General features: G+C 42.4%; 1 long non-coding RNA gene across 2 annotated transcripts in view; it reads right to left on the reverse strand.

Moving 5' to 3' along the window:
* LOC120368599 overlaps positions 1-13,303 on the reverse strand; it is a 67,911-nt gene that overhangs the window by 37,074 nt on the left and 17,534 nt on the right. For both annotated transcript variants that reach the window (XR_005582684.1, XR_005582683.1), the window contains exon 2: positions 13,187-13,266. This is a non-coding gene — a long non-coding RNA (uncharacterized LOC120368599). The remainder of the gene's footprint in view (positions 1-13,186; positions 13,267-13,303) is intronic.

Below are 13,303 nucleotides of genomic sequence, written 5' to 3' on the forward strand. Positions count from 1 at the left end.
GTGTTTTTTTTTAAATCTAGCAATAGCCTGAGTCTCCAGATGTATTTTCTTTCTTTTTATTTTTAATAAAATTTATCTTTTTAAAAACAGGATAGGATCTGTGTGTCCTAAGAGGTTTGTGCACATGTTGTTTAATTAGCTGGTGGCAACAGCTGATTTCCTTTGTTTTCTTTCTCAGCTCTTCCCCGGAGTGGGAGTGAAAGGGCTTGACCCCACAGGAAGGAATTCTCAAGTGTGCCTTCCTGGGTCCTCAAAGGGGTTTTGCACTTGGGCAGTGGCAGCATCTACCCATTCAAGGTCAGAGAAAAGCTGTGACCTTGGGAGTTTAATACAAGCCTGGAGTGGCCGGTATTCATTTTTAGAATCCTTGCGGGCCCCCACCTTCTGCACTCGACGTGCCAGAGTGGGGAATCAGCCTTGGCAGGCTTTTCATAGAATCATAGAATGTCAGGGTTGGAAGGGACCTCAGGAAGTCATCTAGTCCAACCCCCTGCTCAAAGCAGGGCCAATCCCAGCTAAATGTTGCATCTTTACCTTTGCATAGCAGTTACAATTAATTAGATGCAGGACGAGCTAGGGCTAAAACACTTTTTTTTTTTAAGGCAATAACATTCATTCTGTTGTCACTAAACTAATCACCTCAGCCAAAGACCCGAAATAATAAATCACTGTCAACAATAAAATCATCACAGGACTTATATTGTGAACATTCCCTCATTCATCATCCTTGAAGTCAGTCCTACATGATGCACAAGTCTTTTGGTATCAGGGCACAATGATTCATAGAGTTTAAGGCCAGAAAGGACCATTAGATCATCTAATCTGACCTCCTGTATATCACATTCAGTTTCACCCTCTGCTCAGCCTCCTCAGAAAACCATAGAGCTGCAGCCATGCGATGTCCAAAAGGAGGGATATGCATAGGCATGGGGGAAAAGGTGATGCCTCTTCACATTACTCCCACTCTTAGTATTTACTGGGCAGATCTGGCCAGGAGTCAGTTGAGTTGCTCTGGATTTACAGCAGTCACTAAGTGCAGAATTTAGCCTCAGGACTAACAAGGAGGCTGTATTTCCTTGCAGGGCCGGCTCCAGACCCCAGCGCACCAAGCGCGCGCGTGGGGCGGCATTTTAACGGGAGGGCGGCAGGCGGGTCCGGCGGACCTTCCGCAGTCATGCCTGTGGGAGGTCCAACGGAGCCGCGGGACAACTGGACCTCCGCAGGCATGACTGCGGAAGCTCCACCGTAGGCGCGGGACCAGCGGCACGTCTGCGGGAGGTCCCGCGAAGGTGTGGGACCGGCGCCCGGCAGCGCGAGCGGCGTGGTGCGCCGCCCTACTTGGGGCAGTGGAATTCGTAGAGCCGCCCCTGTTTCCTTGAAAGAGAAGAGAAGACTTTTTTGCTACAAAGAGGCTGGGCCGTTAGTCTTGGAGAGCTCAGACTTGTGTGCGCAAATCCGGCCTTATTTTATATTCTGCACAATATAATCTAACACTGTGTTATTGGCTGCACACACATAGGAAAATGCTATTACTTGCCTCTTTTGTGCTAATTGGAAACATCACTTCTCTGTTCTCTAGCTACCAGGTTCTATCACACCAAGTGAAAGGACCTGACACCTTTAAAAAAAAACAAAAAACACTGCACAACTGTGTTAAGTGCCTACTTGGTTAGAACAAAGAAACAAAATTCATGTAAAAGGTATTAAAGAAATAAAACTGTCAGATATGCTGAGCAGCCTTGGTCATATTTTTGGCGGAGAGAGGTACATGGTATTTCATGGACTGACCAGCATGCTTGGTTTCAATTAGAGCACTCAGTTCACCCCACTCACCCTGATGCAAGATTGCCGATTTTTTAAAAACTCAACCCTAAATCTGAGTAACTTCAACAGTACTGATCCCACCATTTCCCTAAGACTATTCCACAGTCCAGTTTCCCTACTGCAAGGCAGCATAACAGTCCTTGTTGAGAATTTTTCCGAGATACTCAACCTACATTTTCACATTAAATTTAATCGATTACTTTCAATAACTTAGTTCCTCCTTTATCTAATCAAACCAATTCTTCCAAATTTGATGCCCTACAAATAAATGCAGATGGTGACATTAACCTTCAGTTGTCACATAGATACCTAGGCCACTCTTACAGATCTCACTATAATATCAGGGCCTATTTATTTTTAGCCTTTCCTCAGCGATCAGCCCCTCTAACCATTTAATACATGTTACAGCCTTCTCTGGAGTCTCACCAATTTGTTAGCCTTTCTGGGAAGTCACAAGTGGGGAGCCTGAAAGCTCTGCTGCTGTGTGTGCACACACGTTGGTGAGCACAACAGAGAAAATGGAACAGGAAGTGACAAGGAGCAGAAAGGCACACACCAGTCTTAGGGGGTGGAGTTAAGGTTTCCAATTCTTCAAAATTGATTCTCCTTGTGTTGTCAAATGCTAGCTATGTTGCCTGCCCATGTTCCAACAGCAGGAATCCCCAGCTGATCCTGGTTTTCTACATCTATTGTGCTACCATTTTCTTACTGCTTGCTTCAGGTGGCTTTTTCCCTTACCACTAGACCCTTTATTAATAATAGTCCACTGAGCTGCTGTATGAATCATGCTGAAAAAGTGGTTGCTCAGAAGCTGTTGCAGGATTATCCTAGTATCATCAGTAATTATATAGATTTGATTACTTTAGTGGTATTTTTACATCCATGTACAATTCTTGTTTCTTTGAGTTTATTTAGAAATAAAGACCATTTTTTTGACCCGAAAATAATGTTATGCAAATCTTTTCCATATATAAACACAGCAAATGCAATTCAGAGCCCTTGTTGTTATGTATTTCTAAAGAAGGTGCTCTGTACACTGTCTCTGAGGCAGCATTCAGACTATTTAATGTATTCTCGCTGTTGCTATGGAAATCGCTCCTTTCTGAGTCTGTGTGCAAATGCTGGTCTTATTATTGTGTGTAGAGGTGAAAGGTGTGGATGAGTCAAACTATTTGTTGTGTATTATTCTCCCACGACCTTAGTGCCATGGCGGGGGGGAAAGGGGAATTAGTGCCTATAATGAGAATGCATGTAATAAGGAGCTAAAGGGAGATAGCTGGATATCAGTGAGTCAGAAAAGCTCTGGCTAAGAACAATCAGCAGAATGCATTTTCTGCTTCATCCATAGGAGATTAGTTCTATGACTAGTTAAAGTCATCAGGCGGAGAAATAAAATGTACATAGCAGCAGTTTTGCTCAGTGTGACATTTTTCAAACAAAGTCATGAATACGATAGTATTGGGGGAAGGTCAGGTTTAGCATTAAAACTCTGGCAGCAGATCTACAATCAGCCTTGACTGTAAGTGATGGTGAGAGAGACCTGTGGCTAACAGGTTAGCCAAGAAGAACTGTGCCTCTCACCTGCACCTGCAGTGGGCCTTACTAAGAGAGTAAGGGCACAACAGAGCTAGTTAGAAAATAGGCTCCATCCTCCCCACCCTAGAATTTCAACTTTTAATCAAAAAGCCAAAAACTTCTGATCCAAAAATTTGATGGAAACAAGATGTTCAGCATTCTTGAATTGAAACATTTAATTTAGATTTGGGTTGTGGAACTGAATGGGAATATTTCAGTTTGGCTCAGTCCAACATTAAATTGCATCCACCTGAGCTGCCACAGTGTCTCATGGGACTTGCAGTTCAGGTGCTTTGTGCCCCCTCTTTTTCTCTGTGGGGTTCCCTGGCTGGACTACATGGCTCATGTTGCACCACAGTCTCTCCTATTGCTGAGCTGCCATGGTGCATCATGGGAGATATAGTGCATAATGGGAAATGTATCCCAGGTTGTAGAGGAGAATGGGAATCATGAGGCACTGCAAATTTCCCTAATTAAAGTTTCATTTTTTTCCAGCTAGAGATTTTTGGATGTCCAGTTTTTCAATGAAAAGTTGAAAATTTCTGCAGAAAGCAAACTTTATGAAAAATTGTGTTTAAAAGCTCAATTTTTCATTGAAAAAAAGTTTTGATGCAAAATTCATGAGCGGCCCTGGTGCACAAATTTAAGGATCATATTCACCATTCTTATCTCAATGCCATCAAATATATGTCTCACTTTTACTCGCTGCCATGGCATACCTCACCCTTTGTCCTGGATACCTGCACACTCCCGCTTGTACACTAGGGGATTTTACAAACTGTAGATTCACGGAAGTCAATAGATATCTTTGCTGAAGAAGTGACAAAGAGAAGGCCCTTGTGAAACTCAGGTTGGAGGGAAAGCTAGCTGAAGGAAGAATTCTGCACACCTGAGTGAGATCTGAATACCTGTATAGCATATTTGATTGTGAAACATAAATGTCCCAAACTGCCACCTAAGCATAAAACAAACAGAACTTCCCTCAACCACAGCTCAAAATAAAGATACAGCTTACTTCAGCCAAGTCCCACAGAGACTGCTACCACAACCATCCTCAACTTCAGCCCCCTCGCTCCTGCTGCTTTTCCCAAGTGGATCTATACGCCCCTCTCATCAGCTGCCTACTGATGAAGAAGCTCATCAGCACTCCTGACAGGAACACCTGCTAAGCCAGCCATGCTTAACAACAGAGTGCAGGGAGGACTGGCTATTTGGGGAGATGTTTTAACCCCATCCCTCCCACAGTCTGTGTGCAGACTCTTCACCCATACCAGCCCAATTCACATTCAGTGGTGTGATCTAAGTGTCAAAGCAGAATCAGACTTTTAGTATATTTTCAGGTCTATCTACACATGTACAGTTTCACAATAATAGCAACCAAGTATTCAGAAAAATACAAATTAAAGAATTTTAAATCCTTCTTTGGTTATTGAAATAATTGTAAAAAAAGGCACACCTATGAAAATTACAGCAAGTAAGGGAGTTAAATGACATTTGACTCAAATATAAACAATGCTAGAAATTGCCTTTTTAAATTTACAGTTGATGTTTTCATTTCGTATTCTAAGACACTGTACTTTTAGAACAATGGCAATACTTAATATTTATATAGAATTTTTAATCTGTAGCTCTCAAAACACAGCTAAAGGTGAGTAAATATCATTAGCTACACTTTTTAGATGGGGACAAATAGGGACAGGATTTCAATTATGATCTTCCTTACTCCACTGAAAACACAGACTTTTGGCATGGACTTCAATGGAGTCAGGATTTCACCCTAAGCGACTTCTCCAAGGCCATACAAGAAATAAGGACCCGATCCTGCACCCATTGAAATCAATGGTAAGGCTCCCTTTTGCTTCCATGGGGTAGATCAGGCACTACACGAGAAAGCCAAGATTAGCTCTTGTGAGTTAACCCTGATTTGTAGTCCTGGGCTCAGAGAACTAGGCAATATTGTGTCATTAAAATAAATAATTGCAACTAGCAGTCTGCCCATCTTAAACATCATTGTGACATTTGTGTGTGATAATCAGACCAGGGACAGATTAAATATATGGGTACATTTGTTTGTTTTCCCCTTATGTTTTTGAAAACATTAATTCATAATAGTATTGCAAAATATCTTTGCTTTATTTCTTTCTTATGTGCCATTAGTTAACTTGCTGTGTTTCATGGGAAATCAAATTACTTCAGATATTTATACTTTCAGATGTACAAAAACATATGAATTAAAGTATTTCTTCTATTATCATTCACTAACTGTCTATTTTTGGTAGTAGATAATGATTAATCCATATAAATAAAATGCAAAATGGGTGTATTGCTATAACAGATTAACTCGTATTATCATTAAAAAAAAGTTAGATTAATCATTTGATTCTCCCATGATGTTTTTCCTCAAATGCATTAATAAAATATTTTAGATTGTTCAAATATGATGTGTGTGTATATATATATATATATATATATACACACACACACACACACACACACACACACCTTACCACCGTCCACTCTAAGTGCAAGGTGCACGCCTTCAGTCGTGCAGTCGCTAACATAAACCCATGGAGTGTGTACCTTAAAAACCCCAAACTCTACCAAAACAAAAATATTACAGATTGCATACACAATTCTGCCCTGGGAGAGAGGATGCACCACGGGAGAGAGGATGCACCACATGTGAGCGGTATCAGTCATGTTGCTTAATGCATTACTGGAAGACACTCAGATACTACAGAGATGAGGGTGGTATTATAGGTTATAAGAATAGAAACAAAACAAATGCACAGCACGTGTATGTGAATCTCTCTCTTTCTCTGTGTATAAAGTGTATTTATGTATGCACACATATGAAGTTGTGTGTGTAGGTTTTTGAACAATGAAGCATTTTTGTTAAAGTTATTTGAAATTTAAAAATGTCTGGATATATCATCTCTTACCTTGGGGTAACAGTTTCAGAATGATCATTAAAATGGTCATCATCTGCCTAGAGTTTTCTTTCATTTAAAAAGTTGCCTGACTGTCATAGCTCAGGTCATCTTCAACATCATTTAGTTGGTGCACTGGAAGATTACTTAAAAAGAACTGATTGCAGACAGCTCTGCTTAAAAGACAGTTTTATAGTCAAGAACAAGGTGAGCAGATGCACTAAAGGCTAGTTCTTTTATTTAGAAATGCTGGTTTGCTTTTTATTGTTGGATTTAAAATAATACATTAAACTCTACTCTGTAAAGTTTCTATTTCAGAGCTAATGGAAAAGCTTTCTGCCATTCTAAATCTCAATGAGTTCTAATGGGCATTTTTATATTGTGTTATTTAAAAAGCAGCTGCATCCAAGTCTGATAAATGGCATCCTAGTATTCTAATGAAGTATTTCACCATTTAATGGGAGTACGATACTATGCAAATCACTCCATTTTTAACTACTGTGAGCAGACACGGTATGAAATATGAATTAAATTAAACACTGCTTTCATATAAAAGTATCTTGTGGTTCATAAGTACCATTTGCAAGATGATACCACATAATTCTGCAGCCCAGTGGATGAATGTTTTTTAAGGAGTACAATTTAGAAAAAACAAATGCATCAAGTACTTTCTAACGTGGGGTAGAGAATACAAGCGTAATAAGAAGCTAATGGAGAGTTTTATTCATGGGTGACTCAGTTCTTTGCAAACTGGACTACAATATCATGGAATAGAGGTTATGTTCACTTTGGCTGTCTGGTTAGAGTGGATGTAAGTGAGATACAGGGGAAGAATAGCTAGAGGAAAAGATGTTACTTACAAAGAATGTTTTATACAGTAAGTACCAACAATGTGAAAATCAAAATTCCTTTTACATTGATTATAGTAGTATTAAGGCTAAGAACACTGTGGGTGGCAGTATTGAAAACTGTGTCACTGAAAGAGGATTTCATTCTAATTTAGTATGTATCTGATCCATGTATGAAATTCATATCGTGCATATACTACACTCTTATTAGAGGGACTGGGAGAGATAATCTGTGCTCCACTTGCTCTCATGCATCTTTAAATAGGCAGATCAAACAAAAGTTTAGATGCTTAACATGCTGTTGAACTCATTAGCCTTTTAGATTCAGTTTGTATCTCCCGAACCCTCTCATTCAAACATCTGCAAATACTCTACTAAATGTTTTTAGTATCCAGTTCAGATGGCCAGTGTTATTGTTCAGTTTGGTATGAAAGAGTAATTTCTAAAATATTTGATACCCCACTATACCCCATTTCATACCCCACGAGTATAAATAGTTGTCAGGTACTAAATTGGTTTCATTAATTCTCAAAATCTTTTCTGCAATAAAACAAGTTAAACCCCCCAGTTAATGTTCTTATAAACTGCAACCTGGCCTCCCATTCTGTTAGGATTGTTTCACTATGAAATGAGACATTAGGTTAACAGATGAAGGAAGTGTACATGTCTAAGAAGAAAACAAAGAACAGAGGAAAGGGCTGGCTCAAATCAGTAAGTAATTTATATTTTCACTAACACAGCTGGTGATATTCTGCTCTTATCATAAGAGGCTTGCTCAGATATTAACTTCCACAGGAAAGACTACCAGCTACTACCATCCCTCTGTAAGATTTGTGCAAGGGTTTATGCAGCTGAATGTCAGGAGAAAGGTAAATGTATTTGTCTTATGCCAAATTCTAGACTATAACTATAAGGAAGAGAATGATACTTGTCAGCTTTCAGAAACAGGACTCAGTAAATCAACCCAGTTACACAATCAAATAAGTATTGAGGACCATCCTATAAAAACATTAACTGCCCTCACCTCCCATTAATAGGAGTGGGAGGTTGCTCAGCATCTGCCAGGAGTGGCTCAAGTACATTGCAGGACTAGGCCACTTCCTTATTTTATCAACTGCTATTGAAAGGTGCTTGCAAAGTGGTTCTTAGAATGCATGCTGATATACAGATTTGTGTGCACACACATGCACAAATACATGCCAGAAAATGTAATCCTCAAAAGATCTGACAAAAATTGTCACCTCTTTCACTGGTATTGAGCCAGCCTGGCATCACTGGAATAGCAGCACACAAGCAGAACAAGTACACAAATTCTGATGTGGAATGGAATCTTTTCTCCTACTGCATTGTTAATGAAACCATTTTATGAATACTATTCTGCTCCTTCCCTGCTAATCTCCTTTGTGGTTGGGTTTATTTTTGTGGGAAAAACATGTCTTTTAAATAAAAAATAAATCCAGTGGCCATTTTCTTCATTTCAAACAAATACTTTTAGAGGCTGATCCTGGAAGATGCCAAGAACCCGTGCCCCAGCACCATGCAGAATTGGACCCTTAGTTTTATTTTGTACTACCAAGTAAATGAAGCAAGGGAGATTTCATCTTGTTCTATAAGACTTTTAGCACTGTCATAAAATTGGTCCAATAAACTCAGATCTGAAGAATGATAATCATTCTCCCAATATTGTCCAGTAGTTACTCTGTATGCCTTCTTTAGAATGTTTTCCATCACATTGTTATGAAATGGAGAGGCACCCTGTAGATAGTTTTATGGGCAACAAAGACCACTTTCAAGTAAGATTTTCAAATTCTATACTTGTTTAACTATCCCCATGGGAAAGATATTCTGTGCCTTTAAACATGAGAAATATTAAAATCAACTGCAATCAACTGATTGCAAAATTCAGACAAATGTTTTACACTCCCATTTAAATTAACAGTTTATATTTATATTCCAGCTAAAGACATGACTTCAAACAAAATGTGCCCAAACAAATACTGGTTTATTTCTGAAGATGGATGGGATATTCTTGGGCTAAATTTCTATAAAATCTAGTTTTAATCCAAAGGGGTACTTCTGTGAAGGACTTTCCTGTGCTGGAAGATGGAGAGTGACATGTGAAAACATTTTTTCAGATGAGGTTATGGAATGATACTAAATGGAAAATGACCGTCCCCCCACTAGATTGATTCAGAGAATGGTGTTTTGGCAAAGTCCAGCAGCTAGTTCCTCTTTGTCACAACCACTCCATTATTCTTATTCATATATTTGCTAAACAAAACACCTCACAGAACTATTATTTTCCTAATCATACTCAACATCAATACCAAAAACTCTCTCATATTGAAATGTCTTAACAAGTCAGTTCCACAGCTATACACAGCCCCTATGGCCTTTCAACTATGCAGGGATAGAGTATGTATGCAGCACGACTGTTTTCAGGAATTTTAGGTTTCAATTAAGTTTCTTTACAATATGTCAGAATCAGAGTTAGAAATGAAAACAAAAAGCTATGACAGTAAGAACATAAGAACAGCCATACTGGGTCAGACCAATGGTGCATCTAACCTAGTATCCTGTCTCCCGACAGTGGCCAATGCCAGGTGCTTTGGAGGAAATGAACAGAACAGGCGATTATCAAGTGATCCAACTCCTGTCATCCATTGCCAGCTTCTGGCAATCAGAGGCTAAGGACAGCCAGAGCACGAGGGTTACATCCCTGATGATCTTAGCTAATAGCCATTGATGGATCTATTCTCCATGAAATTATCTAATTCTTTTCTGAACCCTGTTATAGTTTTGGCTTTCACAGCATCCCCTGGCATTGAGTTCCAAGGTTGAATAAGTACCTCCTTTTGTTTGTTTTAAACCTGCTGCCTATGAATTTCAGTGGGTGACCCCTGGTTCCTGTGTTATGTGAAGGAGTAAATAACACTTCGCTTTCTCCATACCAGTCATGATTTTATAATTCTCCATCATATACCCTTTTAGTAATCTCTTTTCCAAGCTTAAAATGTCCCTGTCCTTTTAATCTCTCCTCCTATGGAAGCTGTTTCATGCTCTCAGTCATTTTTGTTGCCCTTCTCTGTACCTTTTCCAATTCTAATATAACATTTGAGATGGGGTGACCAGAACTGCAGGCTGTATTCAAGGTGTGGGCATTCCATGGATTTATATCACAACATTATGATATTTCTGTCTTATTATCTATCCCTTTCCTAATGGTTCCTAGCCTTTTGTTAGCTTCTTTTGACAGCCACTGTACATTGTGGATAGTTCTCTGAAAACATCCAATCAATGATTCCAAGATCTCTTTCTTGAGTGGTAACAGCTAATTTAGACCCCATCATCTTGTAGCATTTTGTATAGTGCACTTCAGCCAGAAACCAATGGCAGCTATTTGTTACTCGTAGGTATACAATACTAAGATACTACAAATAGCTGTAATGACATAGTTCAGCACTTGCTGCTCAGTAATGGAGGTTCTTAGAATACAGAGGTCTGCTTTAGAGTGTTAGTCTGACAGTCCAGTGTCTCAGCCAATGTGAAGAATGCACAATCGTCCCCCTATGCGAAAGCTGACATTGTACCCAGCACACAGCTTTAGCAATTATACACTTATTATGAATACCCAACAGCTGCAGCTGGGAATAGTTTGAAGTGCAGTGCTTGCATTTTCTGCATATATAGATTACAAGGCAGAGTCGGCAGCTGCTTAGGTCAAGTTTATTAGTCATCAGGCAAGGTTCTGTATTCTTCTGACCCCATATATCTTGCTTGGACTTACTGGCTCCATGAACGTACAGCTGCAGAGGCTGCATAGTTTGTATTGTACTTGCTCTGATGGAGTTAGGTGTGGATAGTTAAATGCTATTACTGTAAGTAGATTCATATGTTTACTTCTTTTTTTCTCCAGTGGAATTTTATGGATAACAAATGTCTCATTTCATTTTCATATCTATTTAGGGTGACCCAGGGCCAGTGCAAGGATATTTCGCGCCCTAGGCAAAACTTCCACCTTGCGCCCCCCGTCCGACCCAGGGAGCCAGGGCCATCCCTAGCTATTTTGGTGCCCTATGCAGACCCCCGCCCCCCGTGGTTGGGCTGTGTGGGTCCCCAGGCCTCCACAGGGAGGAGGGGGCTCCAGGCCTCCACAGGGGGACTGTGTGGGGCCCCACTCCAGGCCTCCATGGGATGGGGGGGGCTGGTCCCAGGCCTCCATGGGGGACAGGGGGAGGGGGCTGGCCACTTTCTGCGGGAAGTGGAGTGACCTGGCCCCATCCTGCTTTGCTGCCCTGGCTCCCAGCTGCGCCGCCGGTGAGTGCGAGGGGTGGTGATTCCCCCCTCCCCACAAGCCTGGGAGCCAGGGGAGCGGAGCAGGATGAGGCCGGGTCACTCCACTTCCCACAGGAAGTAGCCAGCCTCCCGTCCCCCATGGAGGCCTGGGGCCAGCTCCCCCCAGCGGAGGCCTGGGGCCCCAGCCTGCTCTGCTCCCCTGGCTCAGGGGGAGGAGGGGAACCGCCCCCCCCCCCCGTGTACTCACTGGTGGCGCAGCTGGGAGTCAAGGGAATGGAGCAGGCTGGTGAGTGCAGGGTTGGGCCTGGCTGCAGTCTTCAGGGGACTGGGGGCAGGGCTGGGGTGGGGGCCATGGGTAAGAGCCAGGGAACCCCCCCCGTGGCACCCCCCCCGTGGCAGCTCCCCACCCCACCTGCCCGGGCAGCCCCCCGCCCCAGCTCACCTCTGCTCTGCCTTCTCCCCTGAGCACGCCGGCACTGCTCCACTTCTCCCACCTCCCAGGCTTACAGTGCCAATCAGCTGTTTGGTGCTGCAAGCCTGGGAGGGGAGGAGAATTAGAGCGGGAAAAGCATGCTCAGGGGAGAAGTCAGAGCGGAGGTGAGCTGGGGCGGGGAGCGGTTTCCCTGCGCGCTCCTGCCCCGTTACTTGCTGCGGGCAGCCCTCCCTGCGCCCTCCCGCCCCGCGCACCTCCACTCCACTGCCTCCCCTGAGCAGACTTTTTGGTGCCCCCAAACCACTTGGCGCCCTAGGCAGCTGCTTAGTTCGCCTAGTGGTTGCACCGGCCCTGGGGTGACCAGATAGCAAGTGTGAAAAATCAGGACGGGGGGAGGGGGAGAGCAGTAATAGGGTCCTATATAAGTCAAAGCCCCTAATAACAGGACAGTCCCAATTCTCAGGACATCCGGTCACTCTATATGCATTAGACATCTCTTCCCTCCCGGTGCTCATACCATCTCAGTGGTACAGGGATTGTGCCAATGCCTGAAATTCCATTACACTAATGCAGGTAATGGTGTTTACATGCCAAGATTGCTGAGAACATCCAGGCTTAGAGCAAACACCACTTAGGGCTTGTCTACACTACCGTTTAAAATCGATGTAAGTTACATTGCTTTGGGGTGTGAAAAAAAAAAACCCACCACCACCACACCCCCCCAGTGATGTAACTTACATTGACTTAAAGCTGTGTCTACACTGTGCTGTGTTGGCGGGAGATGCTCTCCTGCTGATATAGCTTCCGCCTCTTGTTAAGGTGGAGTAATTACAGCGGCCGAGAGAGTGCTCTGCCATAGCGCATCAATGCCGATGTAGGTGGTAGCAAAGCCCATAGAGAGTATTCACATAATACATTATCCATCACAGAGCTATCTGCCTCCCACAACTAAAAATAATATTGCACGCACTCTTCCTTTCCTGGCAGAAGAGAGGTGTAGTTTTTTGCTTAGTTGGTTTTGTACAAATATATTAGTGTGAAAGTGAGGATCCTGTTGCAGGAGAGCCTGGGCAATGAGGTAGAGTTTGCATTTAGTTCTGTATGTGGTGAGTTTAGTGGTTATTTTTAGTGCATCTGGCAGAAAGTTCTCTATTCTCGGTCTATTTACTGTGAAAATTCTGTTTGCTGTGGGTAGGAGCCCTCAGCTGACAGTTTATGGTCAGTGGAACACAGCTGTTGTGAGTGCCTGTGGTCAGAGAGACAGAGCGAGATGGGCTTACAGTTAAGCAGGAGAAATTCCACCGTGGGATTGGAAATCAGGAAGGCAACTCTGAACTGGACTCAGTGTTCAGTAGTGAGCCTGTGTAGAAAAAAAGAGTGTTAGGATGATACGTTTC

The sequence above is a fragment of the Mauremys reevesii genome, linkage group 7 (assembly GCF_016161935.1).
Source record: "Mauremys reevesii isolate NIE-2019 linkage group 7, ASM1616193v1, whole genome shotgun sequence".
Lineage (NCBI taxonomy): Eukaryota > Metazoa > Chordata > Testudines > Geoemydidae > Mauremys > Mauremys reevesii.